This window comes from Peromyscus californicus, unplaced genomic scaffold (genome assembly GCF_007827085.1).
Source record: "Peromyscus californicus insignis strain IS unplaced genomic scaffold, ASM782708v3 Scaffold_6__1_contigs__length_162567912, whole genome shotgun sequence".
In the NCBI taxonomy this organism is placed as follows: domain Eukaryota; kingdom Metazoa; phylum Chordata; class Mammalia; order Rodentia; family Cricetidae; genus Peromyscus; species Peromyscus californicus.
In genome coordinates, this window is record NW_026294584.1 from 158,358,568 (window position 1) to 158,382,371 (window position 23,804).

The 23,804-nt window shown below is 48.3% G+C and overlaps 1 long non-coding RNA gene across 1 annotated transcript in view; it reads left to right on the forward strand.

The window, feature by feature from the left end:
• The first annotated feature begins 349 nt into the window (after nt 1-349).
• The window catches only part of LOC128099374 (uncharacterized), a 29,453-nt gene continuing 5,998 nt past the window's right edge, over nt 350-23,804 (forward strand). Inside the window, exons 1-3 of the long non-coding RNA XR_008214506.1 lie at nt 350-418; nt 881-993; nt 1,072-1,804. This is a non-coding gene — a long non-coding RNA (uncharacterized LOC128099374). The remainder of the gene's footprint in view (nt 419-880; nt 994-1,071; nt 1,805-23,804) is intronic.

The window sequence follows — 23,804 nt, forward strand, 5'->3', positions numbered from 1 at the left end:
CATACAGCTCAGCTCCAGCTTATTTGGGAGATTAAGATCAGAGATGCTGTGGAAGGGCCACGTTTTAACAAGGTAGAAAGCACAAGCTATTCAGAAGTCTCGCCTACTGTGCAGAACACCCCCCCACACACACACATACACACACCACACCCCGGCTCTAGGGACCTCTCCCATAAAGATGCTATCACGGGGTGAGGAAAGAGTCACCCCACTCCCAGCAGGCTTCTAGTCAGAAGAGCTTCACTTTCAATTACCGGCAGCAGCTGTGGAGGCCACTTATGTAACGGACTCCGCGCCTCCTCCTTGGGAGGTGGGGAGCCATTTGGTGTGTGCTAAATAATGAGTCATGGTCAGAGTGAGGGAGCAGAGAGCGGATTTCTCCTGTGAATTGCTTCATCTGAACCTCTAGTAAAGAGTGGTGAGTGAGTCAGAGCTGGCAGGGCTTGCCCAAGGCAGGGAAGCACGGCCATGGGGTGGGTCTGAAATGCAGGTCCCCTCAGGGATCCCCAAGGGCCGCTGAAGGAGGCTTTGGGGTGGGAAGCCCAGCTGGGTACTTGATGAGGAGACTCACGTTTGTTTTGAGCTGTGTCTGACCTGCCAAGGGCTCTGTGTCCTGAGAGCTTCGGGCCTTTGCCAGGCCTAGCCAGGGTCCAAGAGTGTGGGGGTGAAAAGAAAGACTTCAGAATGAACAGAATTAACCCTAGAAAGGTGAAGTGTGTCGGGGGGGAGGGGGTGCGGGACACAGTGATTTGTCTCCTTTCATGTTTCTGAGAAATCCAGTCAAAATATACAGTTTCTGGGCCAGCAAGATGGCTGCAGGTGAAGGCTCTGGCCCACAAGTCTGATGGCCTGTATTTAGTCCCAGAGGTTTGTCTCCTAGGCGAGTCTACAGCCTGTCCAGTAGATGATATTAACCATCATAGTGGAAGGAAAGCGTCAGCTCTGCCCTCCAGAGGCACACAGAGAGGCACACACACCCTACAACACACACAGGTAAATACATATAATTTAAAAAATTTATAAGTTCATGTCAGCAAATAATTTCTTGTGACTGCCCTCTCCCCACACCAGCAGGCTTTTCAACGTGGCATCAGGAAGCCAGAGCCTGTCCTCCCTCTTCATAGTAAGCCCCAGCTAAGCCCCTGTGAGTCTGGAGCGGTGTGCAGGGCCTCTTACGAAGCTGGTCAGATCTGTGCTCTGCTGTGGTGGATGTGGTGTGTTCAGACAACCGGCCTGATGAACAGTGTGGTAGGTAATATTATCAATGGGGCAAGTTGTGGAATCACCTGGGAGATAGCTCTGTGAGGGAGTTTCCGGACTGCGTTCATCGAGGAGGAAAGACCCACCTTAACTGGGCAGCCCCATCCAACTGACTAAAAAGAAGGCAAGAGCTGAGCACCAGCAGCGTTCATCTCTCTCAGCTTCCTGACTGCAGATGCACAGACTCTGACCAGCCGCCTCACCCTCCTTCTGCATGAACTCTGTCCTCCAACTGTGAGCTACAATGAGCTTTTAAGTCACCTTTGTCAACCATTCTGTCCCACACTGAGAAGTAACTAAGTAACAGGAAAGGTTTTATTCAGCATGCAAACCTCTGAGAGCTGAGCCCTCCCTCCTGGAAGCAGCAGAGCCAGAGGTCAAGGTCAAAGTGCCTGGTTAGAATCCCTGCTTGGCTGCTTACCCCAGCTCTGCTTCTGGGATACAGTTATTGCCTTTGTGTTTGTGGAGGTCCTCATCTGTGACGTGGGACACCGAGAGCCTCTCTATCACAGGGTAGTTTTGAAGACTGAGGAACACTTGCAAGGTATTTAGTGTTGGGGGTACCCTGTTATCATCACCATTATTTTATTTATTTATTTGTTTGTTTGTTTGTTTGTTTGTTTGTTTACTTTTGCTGGCCTGGATCTCACTCTGTAGACCAGGCTGGCCTCAAACTCAGCGATCCGTCTGCCTCTGCCTCCCAAGTGCTGGGATTAAAGGAGTGCGCCACCGCCGCCCAGCTCTCAGCACCATTACTTAATGCCAGCTTAATTTCCATCTCTAGTGACGTCTATCAAAACATACATTAGAACACACAAGCAGGTTTATGACCAATCAGGTAAGGCTTTTTTAGAACTAGCAAAAACTTTCCTCCTCACAGAGTGGGAGGCAGTATAACACTAATGTAGAGTGAGGACTTAACAAAACCAAGTTTGCTGAGCTCAGAAAGCAACCGTAAAGTAATGAGTGTCTGGACTTTAACTACCAACTCCGTGTGTTGAATCCGGTCACATGATTGTAGCTTAAAGTTTTCCTGTGTACTGGCCTGCCGGTGGTCGGGACAAATCTCTCCCACTCACGTACCCCAAGTAGCACACAGAAGCTTATATTAATTATAACTGCATGGCCATGGCTCAAGCCTTTTGCTAGCTAGCTCTATATCTTAAATTAGCCCATAACTATTAATCCATGTATCACCACATGTTCCTTGGCTTTACCTGCATCCCATTACATGTTGCTCCTTGGGCTGCTCACTGGTGGGCCCCCCCTTCTTCCTGTCTCTCTCTCTCTCTCTCTCTCTCTCTCTCTCTCTCTCTCTCTCTCTCTCTCTCTCTTTATTTCCTGCCTGCCTCTAAGCTGCTTTGCCATAGGCCAAACAGCTTTATTTATCAACCAATCAGAGCAACACATATTCACAGCGTACAGAAAGACATTCCCCCCGTCACATGAATTCTGGAGTTTCTTATCCCATGTGATCACAGCTATCCACCAGTGCTGATGGTGTCAACATGAGCAAGGAGTTAAATCCACAGATTCTAATTTGACACAAACTTCTCAAGCTGTTTATCCTGGTGTTGGAGAGGGAAAGGAAGGAGAAGAAACGGGGCTGTTCTTAGACTCTTCGTGGGTGGATCTTCCAGCTTCTGTTGTGACTGGATTCTGTTAACTGACCACAGAAGTAGAGGACACACTCCTCAGACTGGCCCTTCAGCCCTTTAGTGTAGCTGGAGAGTAGTTGGGTCCCACCAAGCCCCGGCAGTCCGACAGCCCACTTATAAAATAAACACACAGACGCTTGTATTATTTAAACTGTTTGGCTTAATGGCTCAGACTTCTTGCTATCTAGTTCTTACATCTTAAACTAATCCATTTTTATAAATCTATGCCTTGCCACATGGCTCGTGGCTTACCGGCATCTTCACATGCTGCTTGTCATGGCGGCGGCTGGCAGTGTGTCGCCCGTCGCCCCCCCCCCCCTCCCGCGCCTTCCTGTTCTCTCAATTCTCCTCTCTGTTAGTTCCACCAATACTTCCTGCCTGGCTACTGGCCAATCAGTGTTTTATTTATTGACCAATCAGAGCAACACATTTGACATACAGACCATCCCACAGCACTTTAGCTCTAGATGGATGTGATGTTTGCTATAGGAAGAGCTGGGGCAGCTGTGCACCTGACCTCATCGCCACCACCATAATCCTCACCCCACATAACATCCACATTTAGGGAATGCTCATTGTGCATTGGGCACAGTGCTCTGGGACTTTATCCATCTGCTCGTGTTTCATCTTACAATGATGTCATTGGTTTACTGTTGTCTCCCTCTGAAGGCTGAGAGAACCATGTCCACGACAGGCTTACAACCTGTTTGTGATCCCAAGCCTGTAATGCAGTGTAGTCTAGGACTCTGGTCTTGAGACACTGTCTGAGATACTGTCTGTCTTGTCACTGTTGCCGAGGGTGGGGGCCAGCTACTCTTCCTGCACTGCTCACATCTGCTGAGCTGCCATGGAGGACCTTCTGAGTTAGTGCCTGTGTCCAGGGAGCAGTCAGAGGCATTCAGCATTTGTAGAGAGAACGTGGTGCTGACAGGATGGACAAGAGTATTGACATCCGTGGGTGCTCAATGTGTGGATGTGAACTTGACAGAAACCATTTTAACCGGCCAGGGAGTGAAGAAACTACCTTCAGGTTATTCTGTGGCGGCAATGGTGAAGGCCAAGGGACTTGCTGGTCCTTTGTTGTCCTGGGCTCCTACAGGAAGCACCCCTTGCTCGTAGGTCTCAGGGCAGTCATTTGAGACAGGCAAAATTGATGGCTTCGACACGTTTCTTTTCTTGAAACAACGTTAATTTGTCCAGTTTTGTGGCTTTTTTATGTGGAACAGCATTAGATCATCCAAGCTTGTGGTTTGTTTGAAAACGAAATTCCGGTAAATCTTTCACACCATCTGGCAAGTGTGGTGATTGGCTGTAAGTTAGGAACAAGCCACTGAGCACACAAGAAAACAAAGTAACAAAACCCCACCAGGAACAGAGAGGTTCTTGTAATTTCTCTGCCCAGATAAACCCACAGGAGTCTTTGAGGATGGGTCTGTCCCCTTGAACAGAGCTGGAACCTGTCACTCTTGAGGTGGGAATCCATTTCTCTCAGTTCCTTGGGGCAAGTAGAATACCTCTGCTCAAGCTTCAGCAGGAGCCTTACATTCTTTCTATAGAACTAGATCACTGGGGACCCCCGAGGGCACACACAGGCTCTGGAAACCAACATGAATGACCAGGAGAGAAGATACAGATAAACACCAGTAGCTGACTCTTGCGAGTATAAAACACGTGACTGAGCCCGAGTGCCCCAGGGACATAGGAGATGCCACTCTTATTTAGCTGTCGGTCATATCCACAAGTTCTTCACTGGTATCTATAATATACACGGCAGATTTTCACCCCTGTGCCTACTGTGTGGATTGACTGTCCTAGGCACAGAAGAGAGAATGTGGGCCGGATAAACATGACCATTGTGTTTGAAGAGTTCATGTCCAGAATGACAGACAATTTCCAAGCTGTATCATTTAAGGTAATTTCGAACACAGGAGGCATCATGCAGGGATGAGGAAGCAGCTGTGAGGAGAATGAACGCGGGGATGAGGACCTTTGCTTGGTAGATTGCAAGGAGGCTCCAGGGCTGCTGACCCCTGATCAGAAACCTCATGGTGAGATGTACGAAGGATGGAGGAGCGGAGGGTGTCCTTGGAATGGGGAGTGGGGAAGACTTGAGGGGGCAGCCTGGGGGCGGCCTGAGGGGGGCAGCCTGAATGGGGACAGCCTGGGGGACACAGCCTGAGGGGGGCAGCCTGAGGGGGGCAGCCTGAGGGGGGCAGCCTGAGGGGGGCAGCCTGAGGGACACAGACTGGGGGACACAGCCTGAGGGGGGCAGCCTGAGGGACACAGACTGGGGGACACAGCCTGAGGGGGACAGCCTGAGGGGGCATCCTGAGGGGGACAGCCTGAGGGGGCATCTTGAGGGGGCAGCCTGGAGGTAGCCAACCTGAGCGGGCAGCCTGCTGAGACGGTTCCAGAACACTGTGGGATGAGGTAGGAAAGGGAGGCAGGGGCCACACCCTTGGGCTGTGAGACGCTCCCCCACTGTCACACAGGGAAAAGACATGGCCCAACTGACAGGTCACTGGGGAAAAGGGATTTCAGATCAGCGGTGGGGACAGAAGAGACAGAGGTGGCTTGAGAAGGAGTACAGGAGAAAGTGTCTTAGGTAAAGCGCTGACACAGTTGATGTGGCGGAATAAAGCAGCCGTGAAATAAGGATGCTCCCAGGTCCTCCAGTTTGAGGCACTGGAGCAGGTGGAGATTCCTTCCAGTTGATGAGTTGGGAGGCAGGAGAGGAATGCTGTTTGAGGCAAAGGTTTAAAAGCAAGTTTTCATTATGTGAAGTCTGAGATAATTTGATACATCTAAGTGGAAATAGAAAGTATATTTTCTAGAGTTCAGCAGAAAAAAATAAATAAAGGAGTGATTACCACGGCGCTGATCACTGGACCCAGGAGGAGCAGGGCTCTGATCTAGCAGAGGGAACCAGTAACTACCCTAAAGGAGGAATGTTAAGGGTCTCTCACACCCTGGAGACTGGGAAGAGTGGACATGAAGTGCCTAACCCACATATGTGTGGTGACCCCAGCCTACTTGTGCATGGCCTCCAGCCCCTATCACCCCTCCACAAGGTGTACCCCTTGACTACCACTCGTGAATGAGTCTGGACTAAGTCCCAGGCCTTGGAAACCAGACCCGAGCAGTTAGGACAGGAATCCCAGAGCCCCAGCGCTCTGGAACATAGTGTACAGGGGATAATTTATGGGTTGGTCAGGCGTGTCACTAAAGACTGTGGACTCTTCACTGCCTGGATGATGGTTAGAGCAGGTGATGCCAGAGCTGGAACTTTTAAAGCTTGAGCCACCAGACAAGGGCCTTTGGTACTAGACAAGGGTAGCATTGCACACGTGACATGCATTGGTGTGACAAAGGCTGTGACTCTACTGTGTGATGTGCAGGTCATAGGAAAGAACCCTGGGTCATTCATCCTGCTGTCCTGTGACTCACTCCTGCAGCGTCTACCTTGTGGGCAGCATCTAGTTCCACACTGACCTTGTCACGATGGGAGTGAGCAGCCTTGTTCAGTTTGCCTCAGCTCTTGTGGGAGAAGGAGGAAGTAAAAAGCAGGGTGTGGGAGAAAGGGAGAATCCATGACAGATGGGCTCACCCTCCTTCCTCTGCCGAGGTAGTCAGGCCAGAGGCATGGGAAGCTCTGGGCTACTCATGGGCATTTAACCTCAGAGGCGTTTGTACAGGTGCTGGGACAAGCCATCCCTCAGGCTGTGCTTACTCGGGACATTCCACACAGCAGGGGTGTGCAGAGACATGAAGGACAGCATGCTTTCTGTTTGTCTGTCTATTTGAGACTCAAGTCCATCCGTCCAGGTGCTGAGGACAAGGATCCATGTACTTTGACCCCAAGGGCTAGGAGTTAGCAAGAACTGGTCAAGGGCTCTGAGGTTAGGGCTGCCTTCTGAGCTTGGTGAGTCAGGAGAGAGGAGAAAGACACCTTATGTCAGTTTTTGTGAGTGAGGTCGCCATTTGGGGAGGCTGGGAATCCGGGAATGGGTTGTCCTTGAGTGTTCTCGGCAGCCCGTCCTTCCAGAACCAGGACTATGGACAGTCAGAATCAAAGTTCTTCTCCATACACAGGGCTTGGACATGATTGGCTAGAGTCAAGGTCATTCTCCAGGCAAAGCATGTATTGTCTTCTCAGAGACTCAGAGCTGGTAGTCCTCCTACCAAGTCCAGGACTGGTCCATGTTGTATGTGCTGTCTGAATAGTTAAACCTGTAGCATTCACTCGTATGAAACAGACAAATGTTGGATACTATGGGCCTTTAGTGTCTGTGTGACGTGAGTGTCCTCCGCTGCCTCTTCATCGCTTTCCTCTTCCTTTTCTCCTTCTCCCTTTTCTTCACAGCAACCATAATATCCCTGTAGTTAAGCCAATGGGGGAAAAAATAAGCCTGTCAGGGAAAGGTCTGTGAGCCAGGAATGAATCAATGTGTCATTCCAAACCTACTGGTGGCTTACTTTGTGGCCTTGGGCAAGTCACCCAATCTGTCCACTGCTTCCATCCAAACTGAGAAAAAGCAAACTGGAAAGGGGCTGGGAGAAATCATCAGCTTGGTTCCATTTGCGCAGTAACGACCTCTTTCTATTTAGGAGGCTTTGGCCCCTCTCCTGGTTCACTTTTGATAGTGGATGGATTTGCAACTAAATGGAGCTCTCAGCAGCCTCTGTTGAACATTCTAAAAGCCTGTGGTCCAGCCTCTTTCTGATGTGACTCAAAGAGGCTTTCAGCAGGACCCAAGTCAAGACCTCTTTACAGCAAGTGTTATATGAGAAAGAAATTAAGCTATCTATATTCCTCTTCAAATTAAGGCAACAGGAAATGTGTGTTTTTAAATTGTGGTCTTGAACTTCATAAGTTCATTTACTTCAGAAGACTGACCTGCCCCTAGGGCTTTGCTCAGTGTGGCACATACTGAAAATGCCTCACACGTGCTTATGGCCTGATGTATGAACACATGGATGCCTAAATCAGAGAGAGAAAAGGAAACTCTTCTTGAGTTTTATTCTATAATTAAATTTAACCAGAATATTCAAGACTGGGGATCAGAGACCCCCTAGGCATATTTGATGTTCCTGGGCATTCTCTTTTACTTTGACTAGGTTCAAGTTCTGCTTGGATTGAGATGAAACCCAAAATAGATGCTCTGTGGAGCATACTGGGTGCAGTCTCTGTGAGGCACTGGTCCTACTGGGTGCACACAGGGAAGAAAAAGGCATTGAGCACTATGGCACGAGCTAAGAGGCCTCTAACCAGCAAGACTTAACATGCTTAAAATTATCTAGATGCTGAGATTGTCTGTGTTGACACAGGAAGTCATGCCATTCATCCATCTTTTGGATCAGTTTATCAGATTCACTAGGCCTAGAGAGAGTCACCAGTTGATGTACACCCCAGAGCAGCCACTTCAGAGCAGAGACTACGGATGTTCCAGAAAATTTCGTGCAAACTCATAGACCTCATCCTTCCATTCCACCACGAGGCCTGATGGTACATCCTTTCTTCATATGCCCAGACACCATCTCTAAGAGAAGCAGGTACAGGGGCAGGTCTCTGAACAGCTATATTAGTGACTTTTCTTATTACTGTGACCAAACACCTGATAGAAAATACTCAGGAAGGAGTGGTTGACTTTGACTCACAGTTGCAGAAGATCTAGTTGACCCTGGTGGAGAGGCGGGGCAGCTGAAGTGGGGCTGTCTGTGGTGGTGGCAGGAGCTTGCACTGAGGATTTCTCACATGACGCTGACCAGGTAACGCAGATGGGATGGGGAGCTGGGACAAGCAGTAACCTTCAAGGCTCACACCTAGTTCTGTGATTCCTAGTGCCAGCTGAGGTCCCACAATTCCCCAGTATAGGGACACCAGCCAAAGAGCAGCTGAACAACACAGGAGCCTTTAGGGGGTATGGCAAGCCCCAAACCACTGACAACAACCAGGTGTTTTATGTCTAGGACAGAACAACCTCCTTAAGAGGTGGCTTAAACAGTGATTCTAGACCAATCTTATTGTATTGTTTAAAAGCTATACCAAATGCTTTTCAACGAGAACATAAAACAAAACAAAACAAAAAAACCAACCTTTCTTCTGGCTAATTTGAATTATACGATATAGTACTGTTAACTCTAATTATGCTTTGATAAAAATATAGTTATGTTCAATTGAAAAGAAACAAAGATATAAGCAGATTCTCAGGACCCATTCCATACCTAGCCAGTCACTGCATGTGGATTTTGCAGATTGACAGGTGATTCCTATGCACATTAAGTAGGAGATGTGCTGGTCTATAGTCCAGGACCATGGCTTGACCCTTTCTCATCGTCCTGCACATCTTACTATGTCCAGGGTAAGTCTGTGACTTGACCTCATTTGGATAAAAATAAAGAGAAAACTGAAGAGAAGGGTGGGGAGCCTCCAGCACCCTCTGAGTCAGGGAGCCAGGAAATCTGAGCTGCTCCTGAGGTCTGTTCACAGGCCAACGCCCTCTGTTGACAGCTGTTCTGTTGAGGAGGCTTCTAAATCAAGTCAGAGGGCCTAGGAAAGGGGGAGGGGCCAGTTCAGCTATGTCTGCCAGGAGTGATAGATGAGAGACTACCTACCACATTTGCCACTCCTGAAGCTAGAGATGCTGAGGGAGGTCAATTAGGAAAGAGCCCTGGATCTCCCTGAACAGAATTTGCAACATGGAACATGATAATTGCTTTCTGTTTCCTAAGCAAAATCTATCCGTGATGGAATGGCTTCATAGCCAGCCTCCTTCATCCCAGGAGAAGGGAGGGGGACTCTAATTCTCTAGAAAGCCTCCTTAGGCTGGGATCTTCCATTTGGCCTCATGCACCCTAACATGGCCAAGGAGGATTCTGCTAAGCACAGCACCAGAAAAAGCCAGTTGTCAAACTCATGCTCCGCCACTGGTGAACACCCTGCTGTCGGAAACTGCAAAAGCAGCCAACTCTACAGAATCCAAGTCTCCTGGGAATTTGATTGACAACTTTTTTCCAAGTCAGATGTATCTTTTCTTTAAAGTGTATTACTTTAAAAGAAATTTCAAAAATATTCTTTTAAAATCAGATGTCTTAGTTCTTCCCTTTCTTTTCAGCAGTGTGGTAAGAGTGATTGACTAGAAGTTGGGGGTACACATGCTCCAACATGACCCTCCTGGGTAGATGTCTCAAGATATTTATACATCTCCCTGCACCTCAGTGCATTGGTGACTTATACACACTCAGTAATCAATACAAGTGCAAAGGATCACCCCATTCTCCTCTCAAAGTCTTGGGAGTTTGAGTACATGTTATTGCTAGTGGAGAGGTTTGTTTCATCTGTGAGGTTCTCGGGCCTCCAACAGATGCGGCTGTGGGAGGATGATGAATGGGTGCTAAGATCATCTCTCTGTCCTGGATGATTTCACGGTACAGAGCACCCTGGAAGCATGAGAGTAGGCCACAAGTCCCCCAGAAGTCCCTGGCGTCTCCAAGGATACCAGAGTCCCTAAATAAGTTGTGGTATTGAGGAACCTAAATAGGAACAGAAGCACAACCTGAATTTAGCTCCCCAATGGCAAAGATAAACAAGAAAGCCCTCCCACTGATCATACCTGGACCATCCCAGCCAGGTCACAAAAGCACAGAGAGCCGCTTTCTCCACCACCCTCCATGCTAGTAGGGTTGGGGTGATGGCCCTGGAGTCCCCAGTCCACCTTCTGTTGGAAGGGGACTCACGTCACTCACAGACTAATGCTTTTACCAAGGGTGCTGTGGTCAGAACAGTGTCCCCTCGAATCCAGATCCCTGTGTAAAGCCCTAAACTCCCATATGGCAGTATTTGGAGACCTTGAAAGAGGGCTACAAGGCTAAATGAGATCAAAAAGGGTGTTTCTGATCCGATATGACAGTGTCCATGGATCTGGGCACACAGGCAGAGAGCAGAGGAAGACGTGAGAGAAGGTTGGTTCCTGCACACAGGGAGCAGAGTCCTCAGAAGAAATCAGATTGCCCACTCTTTGTCATGGACTTCCAGAGCAGTGAAAAAACACGTTTCTGCTCTTGGAAGCACCAGTTTGAAGTATTTCATCATAGCAGCCCTAGTCGGCTACCACAGGACTGTTCACCAGGCCACAGCTGTCGCAGTCCCACAGATCAGCTAGGGGTTAGTGCCTGGAGCTGAGTCACTTCTGATAGGTGGGGTGGGAAAGGGAGAGAAAGCGAAGGTCCCTGGGCCATCTCCAGCTGCCAGCTCGCTCTGAAGGCGGAGAACAGGGCTAGCAGATGGGAGTGTGTTGAGTCCCTTCTGCAGGTGAGTCACAGGGCATCTGGGCACACAGCCATCTTCCAGCCTCTGGGCTTCACATGAGAACCATGTGAGGTTGGGGGTAGCTAGGGAAGGCACGCTAGACTCAGCACCCCTCTTGTCTTTCCCTCCACGGCCTTTGTTCTGTTTCTCCCTTGGTTGTCTTTTTATAGCCAAACTCACCATCAAAGGCTGCTGGCCACAAAGCTCACCTCTGCTGGTTACCCATCTCCGCCTCTTCGGGGGTGATGGTGACTTCATACCTTTTCTACAGACACTCTCATTAAAAGGAGTCCCACATTTGCAAGACCCTCAGCACCTTCCCCTAGCATTGGGCTTCTTGCTTGCACGGCTGGGTGAGGCTTGGGACTCTCAGATCACACAGAACACGGCCGGTCGCTTGGGTTGTCTGCAGTGTTGTTGGGTGTTTTCCTGGCTGTCCCCTCTCCTCACTGTGGAATGCCTTGGTCAGGCTGCTTGCACTGGAAACCTGTCAGGTACCAACTGTTCTGGGAACCTAATGCATGCCCAGAGGAAGACAGTGGCTCTAGTCTCCCACGGATGCTTTGAGGGCGCTGTGGTTCCTTATGGCTTTTTAGTTCTTACTCCATTCTCCTCCCAGTGAAGGAAACAGGGTTCTTTCTTCATTCTCTCTCTCTCATTTGTCATGTGTTTTCTAGCTGTGGATAAAACCATGACGTCAACAATGGTTTACCAAAGCTTCTGTTGGCACCTCCCGCTGTCCCTTCCCTCTCCGCTTGGCTGGGCACCACAGTGGCAGGAGTCTGGAACGGCTTCCCAGCTCCCAGCATGGGACACACACATGCTCCGAAGCGTGAGGAGCAGTATTAACCTCTTAGGAGATTTTCCCAGAGCAAATGAGACAGTTATGGAGTGTTAACTTCTGTCACTTCTTACCTTCATCTTTCACTGTTTAGAACCAGCCACTTGGCATGAGCAGGATGAAACAGAAATTCAAGATTTCTCTATATATTCTCTGCTAGATTGTCATTAAGATGGAAGCTTCTTTGCCATCCAGAGGAACTGCGGGGATCAAGCATATGACAATAAAGCTCCTGCATGGTCGCATGCCTTGGCTATTTATACTTCAGATTTCAGAGAAAGGACCAACACTTCCCATACAGACAGTCCATTCCCCCTGTCTCCTGATTCAGCTGGCCACAGAGCACCACAGCTACATACAAGGGGCAGGAATGGATGCTTTCCAGCTCGCTGGGGTTTGGACCGGCAGCTCTCATCCCCAGAGAAGGGGTTCTCTGTGGAGACTGAGCTGGCAGTGCTCAAGCTTGCCTTGTGGTTGGCACGTAGGCTGTCAGAAATCATCTGTGCACCATCCTGCCAGGCTGGGGCCATCCTAGGGGGCAGGGATTCATTGCTCACACAGGAACAAAGAAAAGCCATCTCCTTCACTCGGCTTCTCAGGCACCTTTTGTGTACAGGGACTGCTATTGCCCCAACCAGTTCAATATCTAACTTATCATGCCTGCATTCTTCCCCAGCAGTTCAGGCCTGTCTCTACTAGGAACAGGTGCCAAATTGGAGTATGGAATTTTCCCGGCAGGCCTCAGTGATGGCTGCTGCCAAGGCGACTGTGGTAGAGTTAGGGAATAACTATCGAACCACAGATCTGGAGAGGCAAGACCAGGCCACCCTTTCGGCTTGAGTCAGCTCAGGTACAGGCTGTCCCTTGAGGAAAGACTCCCCAATGCCAAACCCAGATGAGGACTGCAAGCCAGGTTGGTTCTCACTAGGCAACTTCCCAGAACTAGGCCAATCAGGCCCTGTAAGGACAAAGGAGAAAGGCTTTTCTGGGAAGGCCACAGCAGGCTCTGCCCAGTAAGAGCAGCAAAAGCCACATGATTTCTAGGGAAGCCCCAGACACCTGTGTTAGTGAGTGTCTGAAGTGAGATCCAGGCCTTTGTGGATGCCAGGAAAGAAGCTGCTCTGTTCTACACAGAAGCAGTCCTGGAATTCAAGACAGCAAGACAAAGTCGGTGATACCATAGAGCTGAGGTCAAAAGTCCATGCTGGGCTCAGTGGGCAAAGTGTTTGAGGGCCTGAGTTCAGTCTCCCAGAATTCACCGGGAAAAAGCTGGGTGTGGTGGCACACATGTGTAATCCCAGGGATGAGGAGGCAGAATGAGGTGAACCCCTGGGGTTCACATTCCAGCTAGCCTAGACCAGCTGATGAGTTCAGACCAGTGAGAGACCCTATCTCAAATGATAATGACAACAAATAAAAATCCTAAGGTGGACAGCACCTGGGAAATGGCAGCTGTGTTCTCCTGGTTCTGTATGCAGGGGCACATGTGTATGCTCACCCCTATACAAAGTACCCCCCTCTCCCTCCATCCCTCCCCCATCTCTGTTTCTCTGCAAACCAAATGAATAAACATGGAGAAGCAATTATTCTTTTCTTCTCTGTGGTGTGTGTATGGCAAATGCACATGAGTGTGTGGGTTCATGTGCCCTGTACGCCCATGAAGAGCCAGTCTAGAACTGGATAGGGTGTTGCTCTTAATCTTATCCCCTTGAGATAGGTTCTCTCACTGGACAAAAAGCTTGTACTTTTGGCTGTGCTGACTGGCCACTGGCCAGCAAGCTCTCAGGATTGACCTAGCTCCACCTGTCCGATGTCAGGGTTGCAGACACATGGGAGTCACATCTAGGTTTTCACAAGGGTGCTGGGCATTCGAACTCACGTCATTATACTTGAAGAACAAGAGCTATTACCCACTGAACCACCACCTCCAGAGCCTCAAAGAAGCAAGTTCTTTGGAGTCCATCAGTAACAGATCAACACTGCCAGCACTGTCCTATAGAGCCTGGGTCTCCTTACCTGTGGAAGCAGCCCCGCCCACAGCCAACGTGGCAGGCATTCCTTTCCTCTTTCTGGGCCCTGAAATCTTGACTACAATTCTAAGACCACTTCCAAGGTCGTTGGTGATGAAGCTACGGGGGGCAGGAAGGGGGACAGCCATGGGGACAGGAAAGCGAGCTAGCCCCTGCTGTGGCTTTGAGTAGTAGCGGTGTTGCTTCATCTGGAGATTTCACTGGCTTCATGAAGACGCCCACTTCCACTACTTTTCTTCTTTTTTGTACATTTCTTTAATAGGATTAAAAGCCCTCTGGCTTAAAGCCTGAAATTGCTCTTAGGATGAAAACCAGATTCTGTGGATCTACAGGTATCACAGTGTCAAACACTCTTATGCTGGCAAATGATGAGGTATTCCATTCTAGTCACTGTGGAAAAGGTACAGAGTGTTAGGACCAGCCAATGCCTTTTCCTTTATTCATTGCTATTATTTCCCTGATGGCTAAAGATGCTGATCCTTGTTTTCCTTCAAGTCTCTTGTCTTTTTTCCTGAGAGCTGTTTATTCACTTGTCTGTTTATTGGTGGGAATATTTGGAGTTCGGGGTGTGTGACATTTGGGGTTCTTTATACACCTACCATTAACCTCCTGTCAGATGTCGTTAAGAGTTTTCTCTCATTCTTTAGGCTGTCTCCTCACTCTGATTGTTTCCTTTTCTGCGGAGAAGGTTTTGAATTTCTCACAACCCCGTGTGTCAGTTCTGTGTGACTCAAGTCACTTTCCGAAGCTGGACTGTTTCCCTACACGTTCCTCTGTGGTTTCAGAGTCCAGAGTCTTCCAGGGCTGGAGTTTCATACAGAGCGCCGTCTGCTGAAGGTCCTGGGCTTTTTGTTCTTGGGATTTTGTTTGTTTGTATGTTCTTGCTATCCAGTGTATGTTTGTATGTTCTTGTTATCTAATGTATGTTTTTAACATGTTTGTTGTTTTGAGACAGGGTTTTTCAGCCAGTAGCTCAGGGTGGCCTTGAGCTTGTGATGGAATCCAGCCTTTTCTCAAGTCCTGTGACCCTCAACTGCTTCCCCAGTGCTGGGGTACAGGCGAGCATGGCCACTCCCAACTATGACTCTCTTTCCCCCGTTGGAAGTTTTGGAGGGTCTCAGATGCCAGGCTCCTCTCCTGTTGTCTTCTTTTTTCTCTTCACTCATTCCCCCTCAGGTGTGGCTGCAGCTGGAGCCTGGGACTGCATCCTAAGATACTGTAAACATGTCTATATATCTGATGGAAAGATCTCTGAGGTATCTGGAGATGAAAAGTAAGAAATTATTGGTCTATTGCTCTCTATTTAGAGACCCTGAAAGCCCAGATGTGCCCTCAGGAAACCTGGCTGTTGCAAACAGAAAACAGAAAGGGCAGAATTTGGGTCTAAAAACACAAACAGAAACACTTATGGAGAAGCCATCTTTAGAGAGTATAACAACTGAAAATGTAAAAAAGCTGAATCAAACACATGGATGAAACTAAATGAAATATAAGTGTTAACTTTTATCACATAATTCTTCCAAAGCTCTGGATTTGAGGTAAGAGAGAAAGCTTGGAGGCCACTGCCTGGCAGATAGTGTTGACAAACTGGATTTGTATTTGGGGCCCATTAGGTTACAATGCTGGAATATTGGCTTCAGGCCACACGAGTTCTCCATTTTACAGGTTCATGAAGCATGTGTCCATGAGAAGCTATACTTTCAACTCAAGATAATGGAGGAGGAAAGAAAATCTGTCTCATAACTGAGTAAACAGTTACCAAAGGATGTGGCAAGTGGAAACCCAGAAATAAAACAGTAAACCAGAAAAGCTGTTAGAATTTGCTGTATGGGGCCATGCTCTGGGCTCATATGTTCTAAGCCTCTGTACCCAGTTGACAGTGCTGCCTCTGGAAGCTGTTAACTTTGGGGAGGTGGGACCTCAGGGGGTGTAGCCCAGCACGGCTTCCAGCCCCACTCTGTACTTCCTGGTTCCTGAGATAGGAGTAGGTGGTTGCATGCCCCATGGCCAAAGACACTAGAGAGTAATGGTAGAGAATTTGGATCTTTAGGAAACTGTGAAGGATGTTTTAGGAGTCTACTGCTGTGGGATGGTCTGTATGTCAAATGTGTTGCTTATTGGTCAATAAATAAATCACTGATTGGCCAGTGGCCAGGCAGGAAGTATAGGCGGGACAAGGAGGAGAATAAAGCTGGGAAGTGAAAGGCTGAGTCAGAGACACTGCCAGCCGCCACCAGGACAAACAGCATGTGAAGATGCCGGTAAGCCACGAGCCACGTGGCAAGGTATAGATTTATAGAAATGGATTAATTTAAGATATAAGAACAGTTAGCAAGAAGCCTGCCACGGCCATACAGTTTGTAAGCAATATAAGTCTCTGTGTTTACTTGGTTGGGTCTGAGCGGCTGTGGGACTGGCGGGTGTCAGAGATTTGTCCTGACTGTGGGCCAGGCAGGAAAACTCTAGCTACAGTCTATCTCTGAAACACCTGGCCAAAAGCAGCTTGGGGAGGAAAGGGTTTATTTCAGCTTACAACTCTCACTGAGGGAAGTCAAGGCAAGAATTCAGGGCAGGAACCTGGAAGCAGGAACTGAAGCAGAGGCCATGGAGGAGTGTGGTTTGCTGGCTTGCTCCCACGGCTTGCTCAGCTGCTTTTCTATACCATCCAGAACCACCTCCAAGGGCAGAACCATGCACAGTGAGCTGAGCTCTCACACATCAATCACTAACCAAAACAATACCCTGCAGACTTACCTACAGGCCAGTCTTACAGAGGCATTTTCTCAGTTAAAATTCCCTTTTCCCAGATATGTCTAGGTTTGTGTCGAATTGACAAAAACACCCAACCAACACGGGGCGGGGTGGGGGGGGTGGAGTTCAATAGAGGAGTGACTTGCCCTTAAGTTATGTTTGGAAAGAGCATTGTGCTGTACTTTTGGGTGGATGCCAGTGGGACAGTAGAGCAGGAACACTCGTGGGCAGTTTGCTGACTGTGGTCACAGGACTGGGATGGCAAGAGAGAAGTGGAAAATTCTGGAACAAATCTCCTCAGTTTGTTCATATGCCTTAGCTGACATCCCATCTATTCCTTTAACTATCATCTTCTCAGAGACCGTTCCTGGTCCCCAAGCATGCACACTGATGTGATGGCCTATGGAGTGGGAGGTATCGTAGAGGGAAAGACACACTGAGTACACTGCAGGGGAGGAGAGGCTGTTCAAGCCGTCAGTGACAACCTGTCTGAAGACTACAGGGCCAGTCGTCCCCGCCAATCCCCATCTAACTCATCAAATCATCAAAAAAGCAAATAACAAAGCAAACAGACATCCCGTGGACATCAGTGGGCCACTGCAGACAGCCGGGAACCTCTCATTACAGCACTGATGCATCTCTCTCAGACCACATTAAATGACCCCAGTGACATGCTAGGTGGCTGTTACCATGCAAATGCAGTTTCTCCTTCTGTCGAATGGGGCTTTAGCTCACACGAGGCAGCAGTTAAGTGCATTAATTGTGTAGGTGCTACGTTAAGTTTCATGTCCTGACATGACAGTGTGAGGGACATGGAGAGTTCTGGATTTCCTGGAGAATGGCACCTTGGTTCACACAATGACACCGTGTTGCTTGATCAGGCTGCAATGATTCACCACCATCACTGTCAGCCTGACTGGGTTTGGATTCATTTAGGAGACACACCGGTGTGTCTGTGAGGATATTCCAGGGGGCTTTATTTGAGGGGGGAGACCCACCCTGAATGTGCAGCAGGAGTCCCTGAGAGAGGGAGGCAAGGGGAAATTTGTCGGAGCTATGTGGTCTGGAGCAGGCCAAGATTCACACCACAGTAAAAGTCACAACTTTGTATTTCACATATCCCACTCAGGAAAGAAGTGCATGTGTGCATGCACACACACACACACACACACACACACACACACACACACACACACAAATAAAGATTAAAAAATGAAAGTAGTACTAACAATTAGTTTCTCAGGAAGTACATTTCACTCACACTGGAGAATTCTAGTATAACCAATTTAGTGGCTGTTATGGGGCTTTTAGCTCTAAGAAGGGCCCAGAGCAAGGAAGGGCCAAGTACCAGGCCTGGACCAGGCTTCCCTTCTATTTGGGCAATATGACTGACGCAGGAGACTGATATCTCTTATCAGAGCTGTCACTGGGCATTTGAGACAAGGACAGTCGGATGGTCACAAAGAAGAACCTCCAGGCTCTAGGACAAGGCGGAGATGTGTAACAGCACCACTCAAACCCCAGCACATCAAATCCTACTTGACTGAGCGGGAGTGGAGGAAACCAAGTGAGCTGTAGTCACCAGCACTGTTCCTTCAGATCTGGGTCCTGGCAGAATGACACAACAAAACACACCCTCTCATTGATCTCACACTACTGTGAGAAGGAAGGCCACACATTAAGCCACAAAGCTGGTGACTTGGGCCCTCACATCATCACTGCTGTCTGGCTCTACCCTGTTTCTCTATTTGTGCCTCTGACTACTTGAGGATCCCTTAGGATCCAGAGAGAGAGAGACCAAGAGATGGGCTGAGTTTCACTCAAAAATGGGCTAGCTCAATATATGACATAAGCCAAAATCGGATTGCTGCTACATAACTCTGAGGGCAACACCACACCCCCCCACTACCACACCACCACCACCACCACCACAACCCCCCACCCCCCACCCCTCCACCCCTCCAACCCCCCCAGCCTCCCCCAACCCCCCCAACCCCCACCTCCCCCCCACCACCACCACCACCACAAACGAAGACCAAACAGAATTCAGCAGTGAGGCTTAGGAGGTGGTTCGGATGCAAAGCACTTACCGTGTAAGTGTGGGGCCCAAGTTTGGAGAGTTTGAAACCCCAGAACCCAGGCAAAGTCAAGCACAGTAGCTCATGCACATTATCGCAGAGTTCTTAGGGTGGAGTGGAAGGTAGAAACAGCAGAACTCACAGAAGCTCGGAGGCCAGCTAGCCTGGTGCACACAGCAGCCAATAAAGAGATCCTGTCCCAAACAAGGTGGAAGATGAGGACAAACGCTCATGTTGCCCTCTCACCTCCACACACATGTTGTGGCATGTGTGCTCCTGCATTCACACACACAAACACACATACACACAATACCCACAAACCCAGCATACATCGAAGTACTTCCAACAGGCAGAACTTTGGGGTTGGTAGAGGCTGACCCTAATCAACCACTTCATGTCGAGAAGGAAGTGGTATGTAGCAAGAATATATGGGCTTTAGGACAGTGATAAATGGTGTGGCTCTTTGGTCATGGGCCTGGGAAGAGAAAACTAGAAGAGTGGACTTCTGGGACAGAAACTCAGGACTCCACAGAATTGAACATAAGGTGTAAAAATGTTTATATCCATGTTCTTACCTACCAGACAACAAAAGTACCCAGAATGCCTCAGCTGGTTGACATTAGCACATCTCTGTTTGGCCACATCAACTCTGGCATAATGAATGTATGCGTAAAACATAAGTGTTTATGCAGTGTGACTGAGACTACTCATGATCTCACCGGCACGGGCTACCACTCACCAAGTGTGAGTTACATCTTCCCAAGGCTTACTGTCTAATCTATGAACCACAGACACCAATGTCAAGGCCCTAATGTAACCCCATCTCACAAGATCAGTTAGCTATGTGATAGAAAGTTGCTAACATTGGACCCCTTCCCCCTGAAAGGGATGTGGCCATGCTTTGGTATGTCTTTAGTCCCTACAGGGTCTTAACCTGCACCACTATGTGAAGAGTCACAGTGTATTTGATCTGATCCACGGGCTTTAGGATCTTGTGAAACAATCAACTGGGTCAGGAAACCCAAACGGACCTCATTTGAGGACATAGAGGTGCAATTCTTGGATTCTACTACAGATTTACTGAAGGAAACTGAGGCAGACCCAAAATGTACTGTTCTAGGTCATCCTAAAGAACACTAGAGTTAGGGAACCACTGCTTAATACTGAAGGAGATGCCGCATGGACTGGGCACATGACTAGGGTGCTACACAGTGTGCCAGCAAGAAGCGCTGCCTGGCAGTGGTGTTTCAAAGAAAAGCTGCTGCTTGGCACAGACAGGGACTGTCCTCTAGGACACAGAGCACAGCTGCTCTCAGTTGAGACCCAGGAGAGGTTTAAGCCATACTGAGAGTGACTGGGTGACTATGTTCTCCATCCTCCCAAGGATGACCCAGAGCTGATACCACCCTGTACTCTCAGGAGGGACTGATGCTAAGATTACTACTACAGTGGATACTTTAGGGTATTAGACTTTCATTTCCCTGGAGAGACCTCATTGGGAATGGTGGTCATCTGTCAGTGATCACTGAGCTGAGCTGTGCCCCTGACAGGCAGAATAAATGGGTCTGGGAAGCAAGGGCTGGGAATACCAGTGACCGTGATGACCATGGCTTCCCATGACTCACTTGGGAAAGTTGTGCCTCTGCTCCTACAACTCTGGGTTTGGGAGGCTGGATGGCTGGCTGGCTTCCAGCAAAGAGGAGTAAAATGAGAGAGAAGCATTCTGTCTGGAGAGAAATAGAAGAGGATGAAAGAAGGTTTAGAGTGATGACTATGTAGCCATCACCAGGAGCAACTGCTGGATGGGTGTTAGGACACAGGTCTCCAAACCCAGAAGGATGGACATTCTAGATGTGTGAAAAAGTCAGTTGAGACTGGAAAACCAACTCCTGGAGTGATGAGCTGTTGGTGACAGGCAGTGCTTGGAGCCCTTCTGAGGCTTGTGGTCCTGGTTTTAAGGAGTCTACTCATCATACTTCTGCATTCTCCCCCAGCAGGTAGTCAGCACAGAAGAGGGGAAAATCAGGACCCTGGTGGGCTAGAGAGGAAGATGAGGAAGATAGAGAGGAAGAGAGCTCTGAGATGCTTGAGAATTGTTTCAGGGACTTGCCCTGAGGAGGAGGGGCCGATATGAAGGAAGAGGCTGGGTAGTGACAGACTTTTTAAAAACCACACTAAGCATGTAGAAGAAGATGCAGCATTCGAAGAAACCATGCATCTGTGCAGAACTGTGAACGACACAGATGCATGTCTGAGAGGTTTGAAGCCTGAAAGGCAGAGTGGACTCTTTGCTGACCTAGATCTCAAGCAAGCTAGAAGCTCATCCAACAGGGAGTCCCATTTGGCTAAAAGTAGAGCAGCCGACAAATCCTTGTCTTCCTCTAGCGACAGAATCATCAGTCAGTGTAGCGGAGAGGGTGGGGCTTCTGCTTTCACTGAGAAGAAAATCTTTGTGGAAGTGAAATCAATGGGAATTGAGAGAGAAAATTGTTTGATACCCTTAACTGCCCTAAATGAGCTGCATTTTCTGTGGTTCATGAGATCTGAACCCATTATTAGTGGATTTTGTGAAGTTTTGAAAAATAAAATGGCATTGGCAGTAGACAAGGGACTTCACAAAAGAAGGCAGTGTGTGCTGGAGTGAAAGAACCCCCGGAGAACAGGACTAGCAGACAGAAAGACAAGAACTTAGTCAACCAGAGAGGTGAGAAGTCAGTGTTGGGAAGTATATTGTCAATCTAAAATGGCCCCAGGGCATTCCCCCCACAGCAGCCTGGCCCCAACCCAACCTTTAAGCACTGTATTTCACCTAGACGAGTATTCATATTCTGTCTCTAGTTACTGGAGCTTTTACACTAACCTGATGGCTTTACTGGTTACTTCCCTTACTGATATCATGGACAAGGAGCAGCCTAAGGACGGATGGGTTTATGCGGGCTCATAATTTGATGGGATCACGGCAGAGTGGGGATGACAAGCTGAGGTGGCTGGCCATGTTGCAGTAAGGGAGCAGATAGATCAATCCCGAGACTCACCTGGCTTTCTCTTCCCTGACCTTTTCCTTGACCCCGGCCCATGGGATGCAAGTCTTCCCATCTTAGTTGACCCTCCCTGAAAACACTCGGAGAAACATTCAAATGGCTTATATGTTTCATAGTCCAATCAAGTTGACAATTGAAAGTTGCCATTATGCAGCTGAAGAAACAGGTTAAGCAAAGTCATTGATCCTCTCAAAGCCGCATAGAATCGAGAGTCAAGACCCCAGCTCAGGCCAGTATCCCTCTTGGAACAGCATTTGACAGTGTTACTAGCTTTTGAAAGTCACTTCAACACAAGTGTGTGTATGTGTGCGTGCATGCATGCATGCATGTGTGCCCATGTGTGTGCAAGCATGAAGGCTGACATCATTGGCTGAGCTATGTCCTTAGACCTATATTTTTAATATGAAGGAACAGTGGCATTCTTGCCTTCATTAAGTAAAGTCATTATGTCTTCAAATTTCCATCTGTAAGAAGACACTGTCTCCCACGTTCCCACCAATAATAGGCCCTTGACTTCTAATTTTTGCTAAAGTGGTTGATACTTCCTGTGATCCCATAATTTTGTGGAATTTGAGTACAATGTCATGTTGCTTAATTATTTACTTATCTTCCTATCAGGTTGTTTGTGATTTTGATTCTGACAGGTCTTCCCGACTTCACCCACAGTCCTCTGGGGCAGCACATGGCTTGGTCACGTGCGCCCCAGCATTGCTTTCTGAGTCTTTCTTTTCTTTCATGAGTGCCTGAGAGAGGCAGAAAAGCACTTAAGAAAGTAGTGGTTCCCTTGCTGAGAAACGTGAATACTGAGCTCATGAGAGAAAAGAAGCAAGGACCAAGACGTGACAAGTCAGATGACAGCGAATCTGCGGAAGAGATAGATGCGAGCCAGGACTAGAGTCCGATTGTGAAACTAGAAAGATGAGATTGAAGCGCAGGCAGGTCACGCTGAAGGGCCAGATGTGAGAGCACAGAGCTGTTCATTTCAAATAGCCATTAATGCTCAAAACCTCTGCCCTGCCCTGTGTGTGTGTGTGTGTGTGTGTGTGTGTGTGTGCATGCGTGTGTCTGTATGTCTCTCTGTGTCTTGTGTGTTTGTTTTCGTGTGTCTGTTTGTATGTGTGTATGGTGTCATGTCTGTCTCTCTCTCTCTGTGTCTGTCTGTCTATGTGTCTCTTTGTGTGTGGGTATGTGTGTGCATCTCTGTCTGTGTCTGTGTATCTATCTGTGTGTGTATGTGTGTGTGCCTGTGTGTCTGTTCTCTTTCTTTGTGTCTGTGTGTCTATCTGTGTATATATGGGAGAAGGAGGAAAGGAGGGAGGGAGACAGACAGACAGAGAGACTAGGCTGTAAGGGAATTGTTTTTGTAGTGAGTGGATGCAACTCTATTACTCATATACTCAGACAAGGATGGATGTTTTTCTTGTTCAGAATTCTTTATTGTGTGGGTCCTTGCAATGTTTCAGCAGCTAAAGGCACTAGCCACAAAAGCCTGGTCACCTGAGTTTGACACCTGGAATCCACATAAAGGTGGAATAATAGAGCTGACTCCACACGTATGCCATGCCATATGCACCCCTACAGACGTTATGCACACACACATATAATAATAATAAATACATTACATTAACTAAAAAAAGCTAACCTTAAAAAAATACCACACTGAAAAATGACAACAAAACCCCCAGTCTTCTGTGGGTATCATATTGCCTAAGTAGGACCCAGCCGGGTGCTTTAACGGGATTGAGGCTCTCTGCGGTGTGCTCTGACCTCCCCTCCACAGCTCTTCATGCTCTGTGCTGTGATTGTTGATCAGACTCCCTCCATGTCTGGCTTTTGC